This window comes from Hyla sarda, unplaced genomic scaffold (genome assembly GCF_029499605.1).
Source record: "Hyla sarda isolate aHylSar1 unplaced genomic scaffold, aHylSar1.hap1 scaffold_1298, whole genome shotgun sequence".
In the NCBI taxonomy this organism is placed as follows: Eukaryota; Metazoa; Chordata; class Amphibia; order Anura; family Hylidae; genus Hyla; species Hyla sarda.
In genome coordinates this window covers 48619-67855 of record NW_026607921.1, presented here as the reverse complement: position 1 = coordinate 67855, position 19237 = coordinate 48619, and the positions used below count along the sequence as shown (strand labels likewise).

At 46.3% G+C, this 19237-nt stretch overlaps 9 non-coding genes across 9 annotated transcripts; all 9 read right to left on the bottom strand.

Annotated features, from left to right (window-relative positions):
* Positions 1–446: 446 nt before the first annotated feature.
* On the bottom strand, positions 447–637 carry LOC130304888 (U2 spliceosomal RNA). The gene has a single exon (XR_008854599.1). It is a non-coding gene; the product is annotated as a U2 spliceosomal RNA (small nuclear RNA).
* A 2096-nt stretch (positions 638–2733) lies between these two features.
* Positions 2734–2924, bottom strand: LOC130304887 (U2 spliceosomal RNA). Its single transcript, XR_008854598.1, has one exon. It is a non-coding gene; the product is annotated as a U2 spliceosomal RNA (small nuclear RNA).
* A 2081-nt stretch (positions 2925–5005) lies between these two features.
* Positions 5006–5196, bottom strand: LOC130304885 (U2 spliceosomal RNA). The gene has a single exon (XR_008854596.1). It is a non-coding gene; the product is annotated as a U2 spliceosomal RNA (small nuclear RNA).
* Positions 5197–7290: 2094 nt separating this feature from the next.
* LOC130304884 (U2 spliceosomal RNA) lies at positions 7291–7481 on the bottom strand. The gene has a single exon (XR_008854595.1). It is a non-coding gene; the product is annotated as a U2 spliceosomal RNA (small nuclear RNA).
* A 2087-nt stretch (positions 7482–9568) lies between these two features.
* On the bottom strand, positions 9569–9759 carry LOC130304883 (U2 spliceosomal RNA). The gene has a single exon (XR_008854594.1). It is a non-coding gene; the product is annotated as a U2 spliceosomal RNA (small nuclear RNA).
* A 2086-nt stretch (positions 9760–11845) lies between these two features.
* Positions 11846–12036, bottom strand: LOC130304882 (U2 spliceosomal RNA). Its single transcript, XR_008854593.1, has one exon. It is a non-coding gene; the product is annotated as a U2 spliceosomal RNA (small nuclear RNA).
* A 2094-nt stretch (positions 12037–14130) lies between these two features.
* LOC130304902 (U2 spliceosomal RNA) lies at positions 14131–14321 on the bottom strand. Its single transcript, XR_008854611.1, has one exon. It is a non-coding gene; the product is annotated as a U2 spliceosomal RNA (small nuclear RNA).
* Positions 14322–16424: 2103 nt separating this feature from the next.
* On the bottom strand, positions 16425–16615 carry LOC130304881 (U2 spliceosomal RNA). Its single transcript, XR_008854592.1, has one exon. It is a non-coding gene; the product is annotated as a U2 spliceosomal RNA (small nuclear RNA).
* A 2091-nt stretch (positions 16616–18706) lies between these two features.
* LOC130304862 (U2 spliceosomal RNA) lies at positions 18707–18897 on the bottom strand. The gene has a single exon (XR_008854574.1). It is a non-coding gene; the product is annotated as a U2 spliceosomal RNA (small nuclear RNA).
* Between the last annotated feature and the right edge of the window lie 340 nt (positions 18898–19237).

The following is a 19237-nucleotide window of genomic DNA, read 5'->3' as shown; positions in this document are numbered from 1 at the left end:
TACATAGTTAGTACGGTCGAAAAAAGACATATGTCCATCACGTTCAACCAGGGAATTAAGGGGTAGGGGTGTGGCGCGATATTGGGGAAGGGATGAGATTTTATATTTCTTCATAAGCATTAATCTTATTTTGTCAATTAGGAACATTCAGCACCCACCCGCTATCAAGGCAGCTGCCTATCATGTCATGCCCTACCTGCACAGGTGTGCTGGCTACTCAAATGATCCAATTAAGGAGGCCATTTAGTCAGCAGCAGCAGAAGTCCTGTGCCTGGACGCTCCAACAGGGGCCAGACACAAGCAGAAGCAGAAGCAGCAGAAGCAGCAGCAGCACCACCTTTTGTTTTTTGGCTGCAGCAGCAGCAAGGCCCACAGGGCTGGCTAGCTGGCTAGCCAGCAAGCAGGTAGCAATGAAAGTAGGAATCTTTCTTTTTAACCCTGTAAGGGGGTGGTGCACTGTACCCGAAGATACTGCCATATCGGGTCAATGCATAGGGCGACGGAAGCAAGCTTCGAAATCGGCCCCCGTTCTCAAAAATCCATTTAATATATGGTCCCCAGATAGGGGACGTATCAGATATTAAACTGATAAGAACAGATACTACACTTGATCTTAGCCAAAAGGCCGAGAAGCGATAACCGTGAAAGGGGCGGGCCCAACAAGGTCCCCTTCATGGGCACTATCACTGCTTGCTGTCAGGGAGGCTGCCAGACAATTTTCCATGCACACTCTGGGCTGGGGGGCAGTCAACCACCAGTACACACAGCAGAACCTAAACCCATACCATTATTGCTAAGCAGCAAGACAGGGGCCCATTGCACTCCCACGGGGCCTTTTTAAATGCAATCCATAACCCGGATTTGCCAGGAACCCTTCTTACTCCTCCTACTTGCATGTGACACTGGGCTTAGGATCTGCATAGGAAACACACACACAAGCACACACCTACCTTTGTTGCCTGCAGATGCCTCCTTGGCTGTCCCCAAACGGTATCAAACCAACACCCACGGGAAGCTGTAAGCATAGAGGACATGCCTGCACCCCATTGGACTTACCTGTGTGGGTTAAATCCGGGTTATTTGACAACCTATGGCAGTGATGGTTCTGCTCAGGCAGAGCAGTGCTGATGCTCCTCATAAAGCTGTCGCTGCTGTGAAGGTTCTAGGTGACATCACAAATCCCTTTGGTTACATACACAACAAAGCTGGGTTGTTGTTGTTTACACTCTGCAAGGCCTGTGGAAGTGAGTGACATCATAGCACTGTAGTTCTGAGGGTTCAAGATGGATGCAACAATCTCCTGTTGCTTCTATGAAGGCCGTAATAGACGACATCACCAAACAGCTCCATAGTCACATACACAGCAAAGGAGAGATGTTGTTTACACCTAGTGATGTCAGTGGTATTGAGTGACATCACAGCACAGTGCTAAGGCTCCTGGGCCTGGACACAGCAGCGGCTGCAATATCTCAACGGAGAATACGTTTATATCTATGTGTGTGTGTGCGCATATATATATATATATATATATATATATATATATATATATATATATATTCTCCGCCGAAATCACTTTTAAACCCATTTCCACCTTTTTTTCCCTTCTCTTCCTCTTACTTTTTTTTCACGTTTTTTTACGTTTTTCTCCTTTTCGCCTCTTTTCTGGGCGTATTATTCTTCTTTTTCTTCTTTTTTTTCGTCTAATGCATACCCCATCAGTGCAGCAATGCTTATTCAATACCGCCAGCAGATGGAGACACTGGGGGATAATTTTCTAAGGATTTATACTGATTTTTCCTGTCTGAATTTGTCGCACAGAAAGTTGCAGGCCAAATATGTGTGACATTTCTGCGACTTTAGCTTCTAGAGCATTTTTACAACATTATACATAGGTGCTGAATACATAAAAAGCGACTGTTCAGCGACAGACAAGTCGCATCGGCTGAAAGTAGGCCAGAATGTCAGTCCATGTTGGAGCAGGTTTAGATACAGTCTAAAGCATAGATCTCAAAGTCTGTGCACAGAATTTAGCAAGGGCCTCGCACCTTCTGATGCATCAGGTAGGTGCACAATAGCATAGCCTAACCCTCTGTACTTTGGTCTATATTGATGCGGGACATAGACAGCCAGCTGATGACCAATCCATTAGTGCAATGGATGGCTGGAAGCATTTGTCTTTGCCTTTGCAATACCACAGAAGCAATGCATGGTCAATGTACAGCAATGACACACCTGTGTGAACAGCCAGGAGACCCCCCCCCCCCCCCCCCATGTTATGTTACATAGTTACATAGTTAGTACGGTCGAAAAAAGACATATGTCCATCACGTTCAACCAGGGAATTAAGGGGTAGGGGTGTGGCGCGATATTGGGGAAGGGATGAGATTTTATATTTCTTCATAAGCATTAATCTTATTTTGTCAATTAGGAACATTCAGCACCCACCCGCTATCAAGGCAGCTGCCTATCATGTCATGCCCTACCTGCACAGGTGTGCTGGCTACTCAAATGATCCAATTAAGGAGGCCATTTAGTCAGCAGCAGCAGAAGTCCTGTGCCTGGACGCTCCAACAGGGGCCAGACACAAGCAGAAGCAGAAGCAGCAGAAGCAGCAGCAGCACCACCTTTTGTTTTTTGGCTGCAGCAGCAGCAAGGCCCACAGGGCTGGCTAGCTGGCTAGCCAGCAAGCAGGTAGCAATGAAAGTAGGAATCTTTCTTTTTAACCCTGTAAGGGGGTGGTGCACTGTACCCGAAGATACTGCCATATCGGGTCAATGCATAGGGCGACGGAAGCAAGCTTCGAAATCGGCCCCCGTTCTCAAAAATCCATTTAATATATGGTCCCCAGATAGGGGACGTATCAGATATTAAACTGATAAGAACAGATACTACACTTGATCTTAGCCAAAAGGCCGAGAAGCGATAACCGTGAAAGGGGCGGGCCCAACAAGGTCCCCTTCATGGGCACTATCACTGCTTGCTGTCAGGGAGGCTGCCAGACAATTTTCCATGCACACTCTGGGCTGGGGGGCAGTCAACCACCAGTACACACAGCAGAACCTAAACCCATACCATTATTGCTAAGCAGCAAGACAGGGGCCCATTGCACTCCCACGGGGCCTTTTTAAATGCAATCCATAACCCGGATTTGCCAGGAACCCTTCTTACTCCTCCTACTTGCATGTGACACTGGGCTTAGGATCTGCATAGGAAACACACACACAAGCACACACCTACCTTTGTTGCCTGCAGATGCCTCCTTGGCTGTCCCCAAACGGTATCAAACCAACACCCACGGGAAGCTGTAAGCATAGAGGACATGCCTGCACCCCATTGGACTTACCTGTGTGGGTTAAATCCGGGTTATTTGACAACCTATGGCGGTGATGGTTCTGCTCAGGCAGAGCAGTGCTGATGCTCCTCATAAAGCTGTCGCTGCTGTGAAGGTTCTAGGTGACATCACAAATCCCTTTGGTTACATACACAACAAAGCTGGGTTGTTGTTGTTTACACTCTGCAAGGCCTGTGGAAGTGAGTGACATCATAGCACTGTAGTTCTGAGGGTTCAAGATGGATGCAACAATCTCCTGTTGCTTCTATGAAGGCCGTAATAGACGACATCACCAAACAGCTCCATAGTCACATACACAGCAAAGGAGAGATGTTGTTTACACCTAGTGATGTCAGTGGTATTGAGTGACATCACAGCACAGTGCTAAGGCTCCTGGGCCTGGACACAGCAGCGGCTGCAATATCTCAACGGAGAATACGTTTATATCTATGTGTGTGTGTGCGCATATATATATATATATATATATATATATATATATATATATATTTCTCCGCCGAAATCACTTTTAAACCCATTTCCACCTTTTTTTCCCTTCTCTTCCTCTTACTTTTTTTTCACGTTTTTTTACGTTTTTCTCCTTTTCGCCTCTTTTCTGGGCGTATTATTCTTCTTTTTCTTCTTTTTTTTCGTCTAATGCATACCCCATCAGTGCAGCAATGCTTATTCAATACCGCCAGCAGATGGAGACACTGGGGGATAATTTTCTAAGGATTTATACTGATTTTTCCTGTCTGAATTTGTCGCACAGAAAGTTGCAGGCCAAATATGTGTGACATTTCTGCGACTTTAGCTTCTAGAGCATTTTTACAACATTATACATAGGTGCTGAATACATAAAAAGCGACTGTTCAGCGACAGACAAGTCGCATCGGCTGAAAGTAGGCCAGAATGTCAGTCCATGTTGGAGCAGGTTTAGATACAGTCTAAAGCATAGATCTCAAAGTCTGTGCACAGAATTTAGCAAGGGCCTCGCACCTTCTGATGCATCAGGTAGGTGCACAATACCTAACCCTCTGTACTTTGGTCTATATTGATGCGGGACATAGACAGCCAGCTGATGACCAATCCATTAGTGCAATGGATGGCTGGAAGCATTTGTCTTTGCCTTTGCAATACCACAGAAGCAATGCATGGTCAATGTACAGCAATGACACACCTGTGTGAACAGCCAGGAGACCCCCCCCCCCCCCATGTTATGTTACATAGTTACATAGTTAGTACGGTCGAAAAAAGACATATGTCCATCACGTTCAACCAGGGAATTAAGGGGTAGGGGTGTGGCGCGATATTGGGGAAGGGATGAGATTTTATATTTCTTCATAAGCATTAATCTTATTTTGTCAATTAGGAACATTCAGCACCCACCCGCTATCAAGGCAGCTGCCTATCATGTCATGCCCTACCTGCACAGGTGTGCTGGCTACTCAAATGATCCAATTAAGGAGGCCATTTAGTCAGCAGCAGCAGAAGCCCTGTGCCTGGACGCTCCAACAGGGGCCAGACACAAGCAGAAGCAGAAGCAGCAGAAGCAGCAGCAGCACCACCTTTTGTTTTTTGGCTGCAGCAGCAGCAAGGCCCACAGGGCTGGCTAGCTGGCTAGCCAGCAAGCAGGTAGCAATGAAAGTAGGAATCTTTCTTTTTAACCCTGTAAGGGGGTGGTGCACTGTACCCGAAGATACTGCCATATCGGGTCAATGCATAGGGCGACGGAAGCAAGCTTCGAAATCGGCCCCCGTTCTCAAAAATCCATTTAATATATGGTCCCCAGATAGGGGACGTATCAGATATTAAACTGATAAGAACAGATACTACACTTGATCTTAGCCAAAAGGCCGAGAAGCGATAACCGTGAAAGGGGCGGGCCCAACAAGGTCCCCTTCATGGGCACTATCACTGCTTGCTGTCAGGGAGGCTGCCAGACAATTTTCCATGCACACTCTGGGCTGGGGGGCAGTCAACCACCAGTACACACAGCAGAACCTAAACCCATACCATTATTGCTAAGCAGCAAGACAGGGGCCCATTGCACTCCCACGGGGCCTTTTTAAATGCAATCCATAACCCGGATTTGCCAGGAACCCTTCTTACTCCTCCTACTTGCATGTGACACTGGGCTTAGGATCTGCATAGGAAACACACACACAAGCACACACCTACCTTTGTTGCCTGCAGATGCCTCCTTGGCTGTCCCCAAACGGTATCAAACCAACACCCACGGGAAGCTGTAAGCATAGAGGACATGCCTGCACCCCATTGGACTTACCTGTGTGGGTTAAATCCGGGTTATTTGACAACCTATGGCGGTGATGGTTCTGCTCAGGCAGAGCAGTGCTGATGCTCCTCATAAAGCTGTCGCTGCTGTGAAGGTTCTAGGTGACATCACAAATCCCTTTGGTTACATACACAACAAAGCTGGGTTGTTGTTGTTTACACTCTGCAAGGCCTGTGGAAGTGAGTGACATCATAGCACTGTAGTTCTGAGGGTTCAAGATGGATGCAACAATCTCCTGTTGCTTCTATGAAGGCCGTAATAGACGACATCACCAAACAGCTCCATAGTCACATACACAGCAAAGGAGAGATGTTGTTTACACCTAGTGATGTCAGTGGTATTGAGTGACATCACAGCACAGTGCTAAGGCTCCTGGGCCTGGACACAGCAGCGGCTGCAATATCTCAACGGAGAATACGTTTATATCTATGTGTGTGTGTGCGCATATATATATATATATATATATATATATATATATATATATATATATTTCTCCGCCGAAATCACTTTTAAACCCATTTCCACCTTTTTTTCCCTTCTCTTCCTCTTACTTTTTTTTCACGTTTTTTTACGTTTTTCTCCTTTTCGCCTCTTTTCTGGGCGTATTATTCTTCTTTTTCTTCTTTTTTTTCGTCTAATGCATACCCCATCAGTGCAGCAATGCTTATTCAATACCGCCAGCAGATGGAGACACTGGGGGATAATTTTCTAAGGATTTATACTGATTTTTCCTGTCTGAATTTGTCGCACAGAAAGTTGCAGGCCAAATATGTGTGACATTTCTGCGACTTTAGCTTCTAGAGCATTTTTACAACATTATACATAGGTGCTGAATACATAAAAAGCGACTGTTCAGCGACAGACAAGTCGCATCGGCTGAAAGTAGGCCAGAATGTCAGTCCATGTTGGAGCAGGTTTAGATACAGTCTAAAGCATAGATCTCAAAGTCTGTGCACAGAATTTAGCAAGGGCCTCGCACCTTCTGATGCATCAGGTAGGTGCACAATAGCATAGCCTAACCCTCTGTACTTTGGTCTATATTGATGCGGGACATAGACAGCCAGCTGATGACCAATCCATTAGTGCAATGGATGGCTGGAAGCATTTGTCTTTGCCTTTGCAATACCACAGAAGCAATGCATGGTCAATGTACAGCAATGACACACCTGTGTGAACAGCCAGGAGACCCCCCCCCCCCCCCCATGTTATGTTACATAGTTACATAGTTAGTACGGTCGAAAAAAGACATATGTCCATCACGTTCAACCAGGGAATTAAGGGGCTAGGGGTGTGGCGCGATATTGGGGAAGGGATGAGATTTTATATTTCTTCATAAGCATTAATCTTATTTTGTCAATTAGGAACATTCAGCACCCACCCGCTATCAAGGCAGCTGCCTATCATGTCATGCCCTACCTGCACAGGTGTGCTGGCTACTCAAATGATCCAATTAAGGAGGCCATTTAGTCAGCAGCAGCAGAAGTCCTGTGCCTGGACGCTCCAACAGGGGCCAGACACAAGCAGAAGCAGAAGCAGCAGAAGCAGCAGCAGCACCACCTTTTGTTTTTTGGCTGCAGCAGCAGCAAGGCCCACAGGGCTGGCTAGCTGGCTAGCCAGCAAGCAGGTAGCAATGAAAGTAGGAATCTTTCTTTTTAACCCTGTAAGGGGGTGGTGCACTGTACCCGAAGATACTGCCATATCGGGTCAATGCATAGGGCGACGGAAGCAAGCTTCGAAATCGGCCCCCGTTCTCAAAAATCCATTTAATATATGGTCCCCAGATAGGGGACGTATCAGATATTAAACTGATAAGAACAGATACTACACTTGATCTTAGCCAAAAGGCCGAGAAGCGATAACCGTGAAAGGGGCGGGCCCAACAAGGTCCCCTTCATGGGCACTATCACTGCTTGCTGTCAGGGAGGCTGCCAGACAATTTTCCATGCACACTCTGGGCTGGGGGGCAGTCAACCACCAGTACACACAGCAGAACCTAAACCCATACCATTATTGCTAAGCAGCAAGACAGGGGCCCATTGCACTCCCACGGGGCCTTTTTAAATGCAATCCATAACCCGGATTTGCCAGGAACCCTTCTTACTCCTCCTACTTGCATGTGACACTGGGCTTAGGATCTGCATAGGAAACACACACACAAGCACACACCTACCTTTGTTGCCTGCAGATGCCTCCTTGGCTGTCCCCAAACGGTATCAAACCAACACCCACGGGAAGCTGTAAGCATAGAGGACATGCCTGCACCCCATTGGACTTACCTGTGTGGGTTAAATCCGGGTTATTTGACAACCTATGGCGGTGATGGTTCTGCTCAGGCAGATCAGTGCTGATGCTCCTCATAAAGCTGTCGCTGCTGTGAAGGTTCTAGGTGACATCACAAATCCCTTTGGTTACATACACAACAAAGCTGGGTTGTTGTTGTTTACACTCTGCAAGGCCTGTGGAAGTGAGTGACATCATAGCACTGTAGTTCTGAGGGTTCAAGATGGATGCAACAATCTCCTGTTGCTTCTATGAAGGCCGTAATAGACGACATCACCAAACAGCTCCATAGTCACATACACAGCAAAGGAGAGATGTTGTTTACACCTAGTGATGTCAGTGGTATTGAGTGACATCACAGCACAGTGCTAAGGCTCCTGGGCCTGGACACAGCAGCGGCTGCAATATCTCAACGGAGAATACGTTTATATCTATGTGTGTGTGTGCGCATATATATATTATATATATATATATATATATATATATATATTTCTCCGCCGAAATCACTTTTAAACCCATTTCCACCTTTTTTTCCCTTCTCTTCCTCTTACTTTTTTTTCACGTTTTTTTACGTTTTTCTCCTTTTCGCCTCTTTTCTGGGCGTATTATTCTTCTTTTTCTTCTTTTTTTTCGTCTAATGCATACCCCATCAGTGCAGCAATGCTTATTCAATACCGCCAGCAGATGGAGACACTGGGGGATAATTTTCTAAGGATTTATACTGATTTTTCCTGTCTGAATTTGTCGCACAGAAAGTTGCAGGCCAAATATGTGTGACATTTCTGCGACTTTAGCTTCTAGAGCATTTTTACAACATTATACATAGGTGCTGAATACATAAAAAGCGACTGTTCAGCGACAGACAAGTCGCATCGGCTGAAAGTAGGCCAGAATGTCAGTCCATGTTGGAGCAGGTTTAGATACAGTCTAAAGCATAGATCTCAAAGTCTGTGCACAGAATTTAGCAAGGGCCTCGCACCTTCTGATGCATCAGGTAGGTGCACAATAGCATAGCCTAACCCTCTGTACTTTGGTCTATATTGATGCGGGACATAGACAGCCAGCTGATGACCAATCCATTAGTGCAATGGATGGCTGGAAGCATTTGTCTTTGCCTTTGCAATACCACAGAAGCAATGCATGGTCAATGTACAGCAATGACACACCTGTGTGAACAGCCAGGAGACCCCCCCCCCCCCCCATGTTATGTTACATAGTTACATAGTTAGTACGGTCGAAAAAAGACATATGTCCATCACGTTCAACCAGGGAATTAAGGGGTAGGGGTGTGGCGCGATATTGGGGAAGGGATGAGATTTTATATTTCTTCATAAGCATTAATCTTATTTTGTCAATTAGGAACATTCAGCACCCACCCGCTATCAAGGCAGCTGCCTATCATGTCATGCCCTACCTGCACAGGTGTGCTGGCTACTCAAATGATCCAATTAAGGAGGCCATTTAGTCAGCAGCAGCAGAAGTCCTGTGCCTGGACGCTCCAACAGGGGCCAGACACAAGCAGAAGCAGAAGCAGCAGAAGCAGCAGCAGCACCACCTTTTGTTTTTTGGCTGCAGCAGCAGCAAGGCCCACAGGGCTGGCTAGCTGGCTAGCCAGCAAGCAGGTAGCAATGAAAGTAGGAATCTTTCTTTTTAACCCTGTAAGGGGGTGGTGCACTGTACCCGAAGATACTGCCATATCGGGTCAATGCATAGGGCGACGGAAGCAAGCTTCGAAATCGGCCCCCGTTCTCAAAAATCCATTTAATATATGGTCCCCAGATAGGGGACGTATCAGATATTAAACTGATAAGAACAGATACTACACTTGATCTTAGCCAAAAGGCCGAGAAGCGATAACCGTGAAAGGGGCGGGCCCAACAAGGTCCCCTTCATGGGCACTATCACTGCTTGCTGTCAGGGAGGCTGCCAGACAATTTTCCATGCACACTCTGGGCTGGGGGGCAGTCAACCACCAGTACACACAGCAGAACCTAAACCCATACCATTATTGCTAAGCAGCAAGACAGGGGCCCATTGCACTCCCACGGGGCCTTTTTAAATGCAATCCATAACCCGGATTTGCCAGGAACCCTTCTTACTCCTCCTACTTGCATGTGACACTGGGCTTAGGATCTGCATAGGAAACACACACACAAGCACACACCTACCTTTGTTGCCTGCAGATGCCTCCTTGGCTGTCCCCAAACGGTATCAAACCAACACCCACGGGAAGCTGTAAGCATAGAGGACATGCCTGCACCCCATTGGACTTACCTGTGTGGGTTAAATCCGGGTTATTTGACAACCTATGGCGGTGATGGTTCTGCTCAGGCAGATCAGTGCTGATGCTCCTCATAAAGCTGTCGCTGCTGTGAAGGTTCTAGGTGACATCACAAATCCCTTTGGTTACATACACAACAAAGCTGGGTTGTTGTTGTTTACACTCTGCAAGGCCTGTGGAAGTGAGTGACATCATAGCACTGTAGTTCTGAGGGTTCAAGATGGATGCAACAATCTCCTGTTGCTTCTATGAAGGCCGTAATAGACGACATCACCAAACAGCTCCATAGTCACATACACAGCAAAGGAGAGATGTTGTTTACACCTAGTGATGTCAGTGGTATTGAGTGACATCACAGCACAGTGCTAAGGCTCCTGGGCCTGGACACAGCAGCGGCTGCAATATCTCAACGGAGAATACGTTTATATCTATGTGTGTGTGTGCGCATATATATATATATATATATATATATATATATATATATATATATATTTCTCCGCCGAAATCACTTTTAAACCCATTTCCACCTTTTTTTCCCTTCTCTTCCTCTTACTTTTTTTTCACGTTTTTTTACGTTTTTCTCCTTTTCGCCTCTTTTCTGGGCGTATTATTCTTCTTTTTCTTCTTTTTTTTCGTCTAATGCATACCCCATCAGTGCAGCAATGCTTATTCAATACCGCCAGCAGATGGAGACACTGGGGGATAATTTTCTAAGGATTTATACTGATTTTTCCTGTCTGAATTTGTCGCACAGAAAGTTGCAGGCCAAATATGTGTGACATTTCTGCGACTTTAGCTTCTAGAGCATTTTTACAACATTATACATAGGTGCTGAATACATAAAAAGCGACTGTTCAGCGACAGACAAGTCGCATCGGCTGAAAGTAGGCCAGAATGTCAGTCCATGTTGGAGCAGGTTTAGATACAGTCTAAAGCATAGATCTCAAAGTCTGTGCACAGAATTTAGCAAGGGCCTCGCACCTTCTGATGCATCAGGTAGGTGCACAATAGCATAGCCTAACCCTCTGTACTTTGGTCTATATTGATGCGGGACATAGACAGCCAGCTGATGACCAATCCATTAGTGCAATGGATGGCTGGAAGCATTTGTCTTTGCCTTTGCAATACCACAGAAGCAATGCATGGTCAATGTACAGCAATGACACACCTGTGTGAACAGCCAGGAGACCCCCCCCCATGTTATGTTACATAGTTACATAGTTAGTACGGTCGAAAAAAGACATATGTCCATCACGTTCAACCAGGGAATTAAGGGGTAGGGGTGTGGCGCGATATTGGGGAAGGGATGAGATTTTATATTTCTTCATAAGCATTAATCTTATTTTGTCAATTAGGAACATTCAGCACCCACCCGCTATCAAGGCAGCTGCCTATCATGTCATGCCCTACCTGCACAGGTGTGCTGGCTACTCAAATGATCCAATTAAGGAGGCCATTTAGTCAGCAGCAGCAGAAGTCCTGTGCCTGGACGCTCCAACAGGGGCCAGACACAAGCAGAAGCAGAAGCAGCAGAAGCAGCAGCAGCACCACCTTTTGTTTTTTGGCTGCAGCAGCAGCAAGGCCCACAGGGCTGGCTAGCTGGCTAGCCAGCAAGCAGGTAGCAATGAAAGTAGGAATCTTTCTTTTTAACCCTGTAAGGGGGTGGTGCACTGTACCCGAAGATACTGCCATATCGGGTCAATGCATAGGGCGACGGAAGCAAGCTTCGAAATCGGCCCCCGTTCTCAAAAATCCATTTAATATATGGTCCCCAGATAGGGGACGTATCAGATATTAAACTGATAAGAACAGATACTACACTTGATCTTAGCCAAAAGGCCGAGAAGCGATAACCGTGAAAGGGGCGGGCCCAACAAGGTCCCCTTCATGGGCACTATCACTGCTTGCTGTCAGGGAGGCTGCCAGACAATTTTCCATGCACACTCTGGGCTGGGGGGCAGTCAACCACCAGTACACACAGCAGAACCTAAACCCATACCATTATTGCTAAGCAGCAAGACAGGGGCCCATTGCACTCCCACGGGGCCTTTTTAAATGCAATCCATAACCCGGATTTGCCAGGAACCCTTCTTACTCCTCCTACTTGCATGTGACACTGGGCTTAGGATCTGCATAGGAAACACACACACAAGCACACACCTACCTTTGTTGCCTGCAGATGCCTCCTTGGCTGTCCCCAAACGGTATCAAACCAACACCCACGGGAAGCTGTAAGCATAGAGGACATGCCTGCACCCCATTGGACTTACCTGTGTGGGTTAAATCCGGGTTATTTGACAACCTATGGCGGTGATGGTTCTGCTCAGGCAGAGCAGTGCTGATGCTCCTCATAAAGCTGTCGCTGCTGTGAAGGTTCTAGGTGACATCACAAATCCCTTTGGTTACATACACAACAAAGCTGGGTTGTTGTTGTTTACACTCTGCAAGGCCTGTGGAAGTGAGTGACATCATAGCACTGTAGTTCTGAGGGTTCAAGATGGATGCAACAATCTCCTGTTGCTTCTATGAAGGCCGTAATAGACGACATCACCAAACAGCTCCATAGTCACATACACAGCAAAGGAGAGATGTTGTTTACACCTAGTGATGTCAGTGGTATTGAGTGACATCACAGCACAGTGCTAAGGCTCCTGGGCCTGGACACAGCAGCGGCTGCAATATCTCAACGGAGAATACGTTTATATCTATGTGTGTGTGTGCGCATATATATATATATATATATATATATATATATATATATATATATATTTCTCCGCCGAAATCACTTTTAAACCCATTTCCACCTTTTTTTCCCTTCTCTTCCTCTTACTTTTTTTTCACGTTTTTTTACGTTTTTCTCCTTTTCGCCTCTTTTCTGGGCGTATTATTCTTCTTTTTCTTCTTTTTTTTCGTCTAATGCATACCCCATCAGTGCAGCAATGCTTATTCAATACCGCCAGCAGATGGAGACACTGGGGGATAATTTTCTAAGGATTTATACTGATTTTTCCTGTCTGAATTTGTCGCACAGAAAGTTGCAGGCCAAATATGTGTGACATTTCTGCGACTTTAGCTTCTAGAGCATTTTTACAACATTATACATAGGTGCTGAATACATAAAAAGCGACTGTTCAGCGACAGACAAGTCGCATCGGCTGAAAGTAGGCCAGAATGTCAGTCCATGTTGGAGCAGGTTTAGATACAGTCTAAAGCATAGATCTCAAAGTCTGTGCACAGAATTTAGCAAGGGCCTCGCACCTTCTGATGCATCAGGTAGGTGCACAATAGCATAGCCTAACCCTCTGTACTTTGGTCTATATTGATGCGGGACATAGACAGCCAGCTGATGACCAATCCATTAGTGCAATGGATGGCTGGAAGCATTTGTCTTTGCCTTTGCAATACCACAGAAGCAATGCATGGTCAATGTACAGCAATGACACACCTGTGTGAACAGCCAGGAGACCCCCCCCCCCCCCCCCATGTTATGTTACATAGTTACATAGTTAGTACGGTCGAAAAAAGACATATGTCCATCACGTTCAACCAGGGAATTAAGGGGTAGGGGTGTGGCGCGATATTGGGGAAGGGATGAGATTTTATATTTCTTCATAAGCATTAATCTTATTTTGTCAATTAGGAACATTCAGCACCCACCCGCTATCAAGGCAGCTGCCTATCATGTCATGCCCTACCTGCACAGGTGTGCTGGCTACTCAAATGATCCAATTAAGGAGGCCATTTAGTCAGCAGCAGCAGAAGTCCTGTGCCTGGACGCTCCAACATGGGCCAGACACAAGCAGAAGCAGAAGCAGCAGAAGCAGCAGCAGCACCACCTTTTGTTTTTTGGCTGCAGCAGCAGCAAGGCCCACAGGGCTGGCTAGCTGGCTAGCCAGCAAGCAGGTAGCAATGAAAGTAGGAATCTTTCTTTTTAACCCTGTAAGGGGGTGGTGCACTGTACCCGAAGATACTGCCATATCGGGTCAAGGCATAGGGCGACGGAAGCAAGCTTCGAAATCGGCCCCCGTTCTCAAAAATCCATTTAATATATGGTCCCCAGATAGGGGACGTATCAGATATTAAACTGATAAGAACAGATACTACACTTGATCTTAGCCAAAAGGCCGAGAAGCGATAACCGTGAAAGGGGCGGGCCCAACAAGGTCCCCTTCATGGGCACTATCACTGCTTGCTGTCAGGGAGGCTGCCAGACAATTTTCCATGCACACTCTGGGCTGGGGGGCAGTCAACCACCAGTACACATAGCAGAACCTAAACCCATACCATTATTGCTAAGCAGCAAGACAGGGGCCCATTGCACTCCCACGGGGCCTTTTTAAATGCAATCCATAACCCGGATTTGCCAGGAACCCTTCTTACTCCTCCTACTTGCATGTGACACTGGGCTTAGGATCTGCATAGGAAACACACACACAAGCACACACCTACCTTTGTTGCCTGCAGATGCCTCCTTGGCTGTCCCCAAACGGTATCAAACCAACACCCACGGGAAGCTGTAAGCATAGAGGACATGCCTGCACCCCATTGGACTTACCTGTGTGGGTTAAATCCGGGTTATTTGACAACCTATGGCGGTGATGGTTCTGCTCAGGCAGAGCAGTGCTGATCCTCCTCATAAAGCTGTCGCTGCTGTGAAGGTTCTAGGTGACATCACAAATCCCTTTGGTTACATACACAACAAAGCTGGGTTGTTGTTGTTTACACTCTGCAAGGCCTGTGGAAGTGAGTGACATCATAGCACTGTAGTTCTGAGGGTTCAAGATGGATGCAACAATCTCCTGTTGCTTCTATGAAGGCCGTAATAGACGACATCACCAAACAGCTCCATAGTCACATACACAGCAAAGGAGAGATGTTGTTTACACCTAGTGATGTCAGTGGTATTGAGTGACATCACAGCACAGTGCTAAGGCTCCTGGGCCTGGACACAGCAGCGGCTGCAATATCTCAACGGAGAATACGTTTATATCTATGTGTGTGTGTGCGCATATATATATATATATATATATATATATATATATATATATATAAATATATATATATATATTTCTCCGCCGAAATCACTTTTAAACCCATTTCCACCTTTTTTTCCCTTCTCTTCCTCTTACTTTTTTTTCACGTTTTTTTACGTTTTTCTCCTTTTCGCCTCTTTTCTGGGCGTATTATTCTTCTTTTTCTTCTTTTTTTTCGTCTAATGCATACCCCATCAGTGCAGCAATGCTTATTCAATACCGCCAGCAGATGGAGACACTGGGGGATAATTTTCTAAGGATTTATACTGATTTTTCCTGTCTGAATTTGTCGCACAGAAAGTTGCAGGCCAAATATGTGTGACATTTCTGCGACTTTAGCTTCTAGAGCATTTTTACAACATTATACATAGGTGCTGAATACATAAAAAGCGACTGTTCAGCGACAGACAAGTCGCATCGGCTGAAAGTAGGCCAGAATGTCAGTCCATGTTGGAGCAGGTTTAGATACAGTCTAAAGCATAGATCTCAAAGTCTGTGCACAGAATTTAGCAAGGGCCTCGCACCTTCTGATGCATCAGGTAGGTGCACAATAGCATAGCCTAACCCTCTGTACTTTGGTCTATATTGATGCGGGACATAGACAGCCAGCTGATGACCAATCCATTAGTGCAATGGATGGCTGGAAGCATTTGTCTTTGCCTTTGCAATACCACAGAAGCAATGCATGGTCAATGTACAGCAATGACACACCTGTGTGAACAGCCAGGAGACCCCCCCCCCCCCCCATGTTATGTTACATAGTTACATAGTTAGTACGGTCGAAAAAAGACATATGTCCATCAAGTTCAACCAGGGAATTAAGGGGTAGGGGTGTGGCGCGATATTGGGGAAGGGATGAGATTTTATATTTCTTCATAAGCATTAATCTTATTTTGTCAATTAGGAACATTCAGCACCCACCCGCTATCAAGGCAGCTGCCTATCATGTCATGCCCTACCTGCACAGGTGTGCTGGCTACTCAAATGATCCAATTAAGGAGGCCATTTAGTCAGCAGCAGCAGAAGTCCTGTGCCTGGACGCTCCAACAGCGGCCAGACACAAGCAGAAGCAGAAGCAGCAGCAGCACCACCTTTTGTTTTTTGGCTGCAGCAGCAGCAGCAGCAAGGCCCACAGGGCTGGCTAGCTGGCTAGCCAGCAAGCAGGTAGCAATGAAAGTAGGAATCTTTCTTTTTAACCCTGTAAGGGGGTGGTGCACTGTACCCGAAGATACTGCCATATCGGGTCAATGCATAGGGCGACGGAAGCAAGCTTCGAAATCGGCCCCCGTTCTCAAAAATCCATTTAATATATGGTCCCCAGATAGGGGACGTATCAGATATTAAACTGATAAGAACAGATACTACACTTGATCTTAGCCAAAAGGCCGAGAAGCGATAACCGTGAAAGGGGCGGGCCCAACAAGGTCCCCTTCATGGGCACTATCACTGCTTGCTGTCAGGGAGGCTGCCAGACAATTTTCCATGCACACTCTGGGCTGGGGGGCAGTCAACCACCAGTACACACAGCAGAACCTAAACCCATACCATTATTGCTAAGCAGCAAGACAGGGGCCCATTGCACTCCCACGGGGCCTTTTTAAATGCAATCCATAACCCGGATTTGCCAGGAACCCTTCTTACTCCTCCTACTTGCATGTGACACTGGGCTTAGGATCTGCATAGGAAACACACACACAAGCACACACCTACCTTTGTTGCCTGCAGATGCCTCCTTGGCTGTCCCCAAACGGTATCAAACCAACACCCACGGGAAGCTGTAAGCATAGAGGACATGCCTGCACCCCATTGGACTTACCTGTGTGGGTTAAATCCGGGTTATTTGACAACCTATGGCGGTGATGGTTCTGCTCAGGCAGAGCAGTGCTGATGCTCCTCATAAAGCTGTCGCTGCTGTGAAGGTTCTAGGTGACATCACAAATCCCTATGGTTACATACACAACAAAGCTGGGTTGTTGTTGTTTACACTCTGCAAGGCCTGTGGAAGTGAGTGACATCATAGCACTGTAGTTCTCAGGGTTCTAGATGGATGCAACAATCTCCTGTTGCTTCTATGAAGGCCGTAATAGACGACATCACCAAACAGCTCCATAGTCACATACACAGCAAAGGAGAGATGTTGTTTACACCTAGTGATGTCAGTGGTATTGAGTGACATCACAGCACAGTGCTAAGGCTCCTGGGCCTGGACACAGCAGCGGCTGCAATATCTCAACGGAGAATACGTTTATATATATGTGTGTGTGTGCGCGTATATATATATATATATATATATATATATATATATATATATATATATATTTCTCCGCCGAAATCACTTTTAAACCCATTTCCACCTTTTTTTCCCTTCTCTTCCTCTTACTTTTTTTTCACGTTTTTTTACGTTTTTCTCCTTTTCGCCTCTTTTCTGGGCGTATTATTCTTCTTTTTCTTCTTTTTTTTCGTCTAATGCATACCCCATCAGTGCAGCAATGCTTATTCAATACCGCCAGCAGATGGAGACACTGGGGGATAATTTTCTAAGGATTTATACTGATTTTTCCTGTCTGAATTTGTCGCACAGAAAGTTGCAGGCCAAATATGTGTGACATTTCTGCGACTTTAGCTTCTAGAGCATTTTTACAACATTATACATAGGTGCTGAATACATAAAAAGCGACTGTTCAGCGACAGACAAGTCGCATCGGCTGAAAGTAGGCCAGAATGTCAGTCCATGTTGGAGCAGGTTTAGATACAGTCTAAAGCATAGATCTCAAAGTCTGTGCACAGAATTTAGCAAGGGCCTCGCACCTTCTGATGCATCAGGTAGGTGCACAATAGCATAGCCTAACCCTCTGTACTTTGGTCTATATTGATGCGGGACATAGACAGCCAGCTGATGACCAATCCATTAGTGCAATGGATGGCTGGAAGCATTTGTCTTTGCCTTTGCAATACCACAGAAGCAATGCATGGTCAATGTACAGCAATGACACACCTGTGTGAACAGCCAGGAGACCCCCCCCCCCCCATGTTATGTTACATAGTTACATAGTTAGTACGGTCGAAAAAAGACATATGTCCATCAAGTTCAACCAGGGAATTAAGGGGTAGGGGTGTGGCGCGATATTGGGGAAGGGATGAGATTTTATATTTCTTCATAAGCATTAATCTTATTTTGTCAATTAGGAACATTCAGCACCCACCCGCTATCAAGGCAGCTGCCTATCATGTCATGCCCTACCTGCACAGGTGTGCTGGCTACTCAAATGATCCAATTAAGGAGGCCATTTAGTCAGCAGCAGCAGAAGTCCTGTGCCTGGACGCTCCAACAGCGGCCAGACACAAGCAGAAGCAGAAGCAGCAGCAGCACCACCTTTTGTTTTTTGGCTGCAGCAGCAGCAGCAGCAAGGCCCACAGGGCTGGCTAGCTGGCTAGCCAGCAAGCAGGTAGCAATGAAAGTAGGAATCTTTCTTTTTAACCCTGTAAGGGGGTGGTGCACTGTACCCGAAGATACTGCCATATCGGGTCAATGCATAGGGCGATGGAAGCAAGCTTCGAAATCGGCCCCCGTTCTCAAAAATCCATTTAATATATGGTCCCCAGATAGGGGACGTATCAGATATTAAACTGATAAGAACAGATACTACACTTGATCTTAGCCAAAAGGCCGAGAAGCGATAACCGTGAAAGGGGCGGGCCCAACAAGGTCCCCTTCATGGGCACTATCACTGCTTGCTGTCAGGGAGGCTGCCAGACAATTTTCCATGCACACTCTGGGCTGGGGGGCAGTCAACCACCAGTACACACAGCAGAACCTAAACCCATACCATTATTGCTAAGCAGCAAGACAGGGGCCCATTGCACTCCCACGGGGCCTTTTTAAATGCAATCCATAACCCGGATTTGCCAGGAACCCTTCTTACTCCTCCTACTTGCATGTGACACTGGGCTTAGGATCTGCATAGGAAACACACACACAAGCACACACCTACCTTTGTTGCCTGCAGATGCCTCCTTGG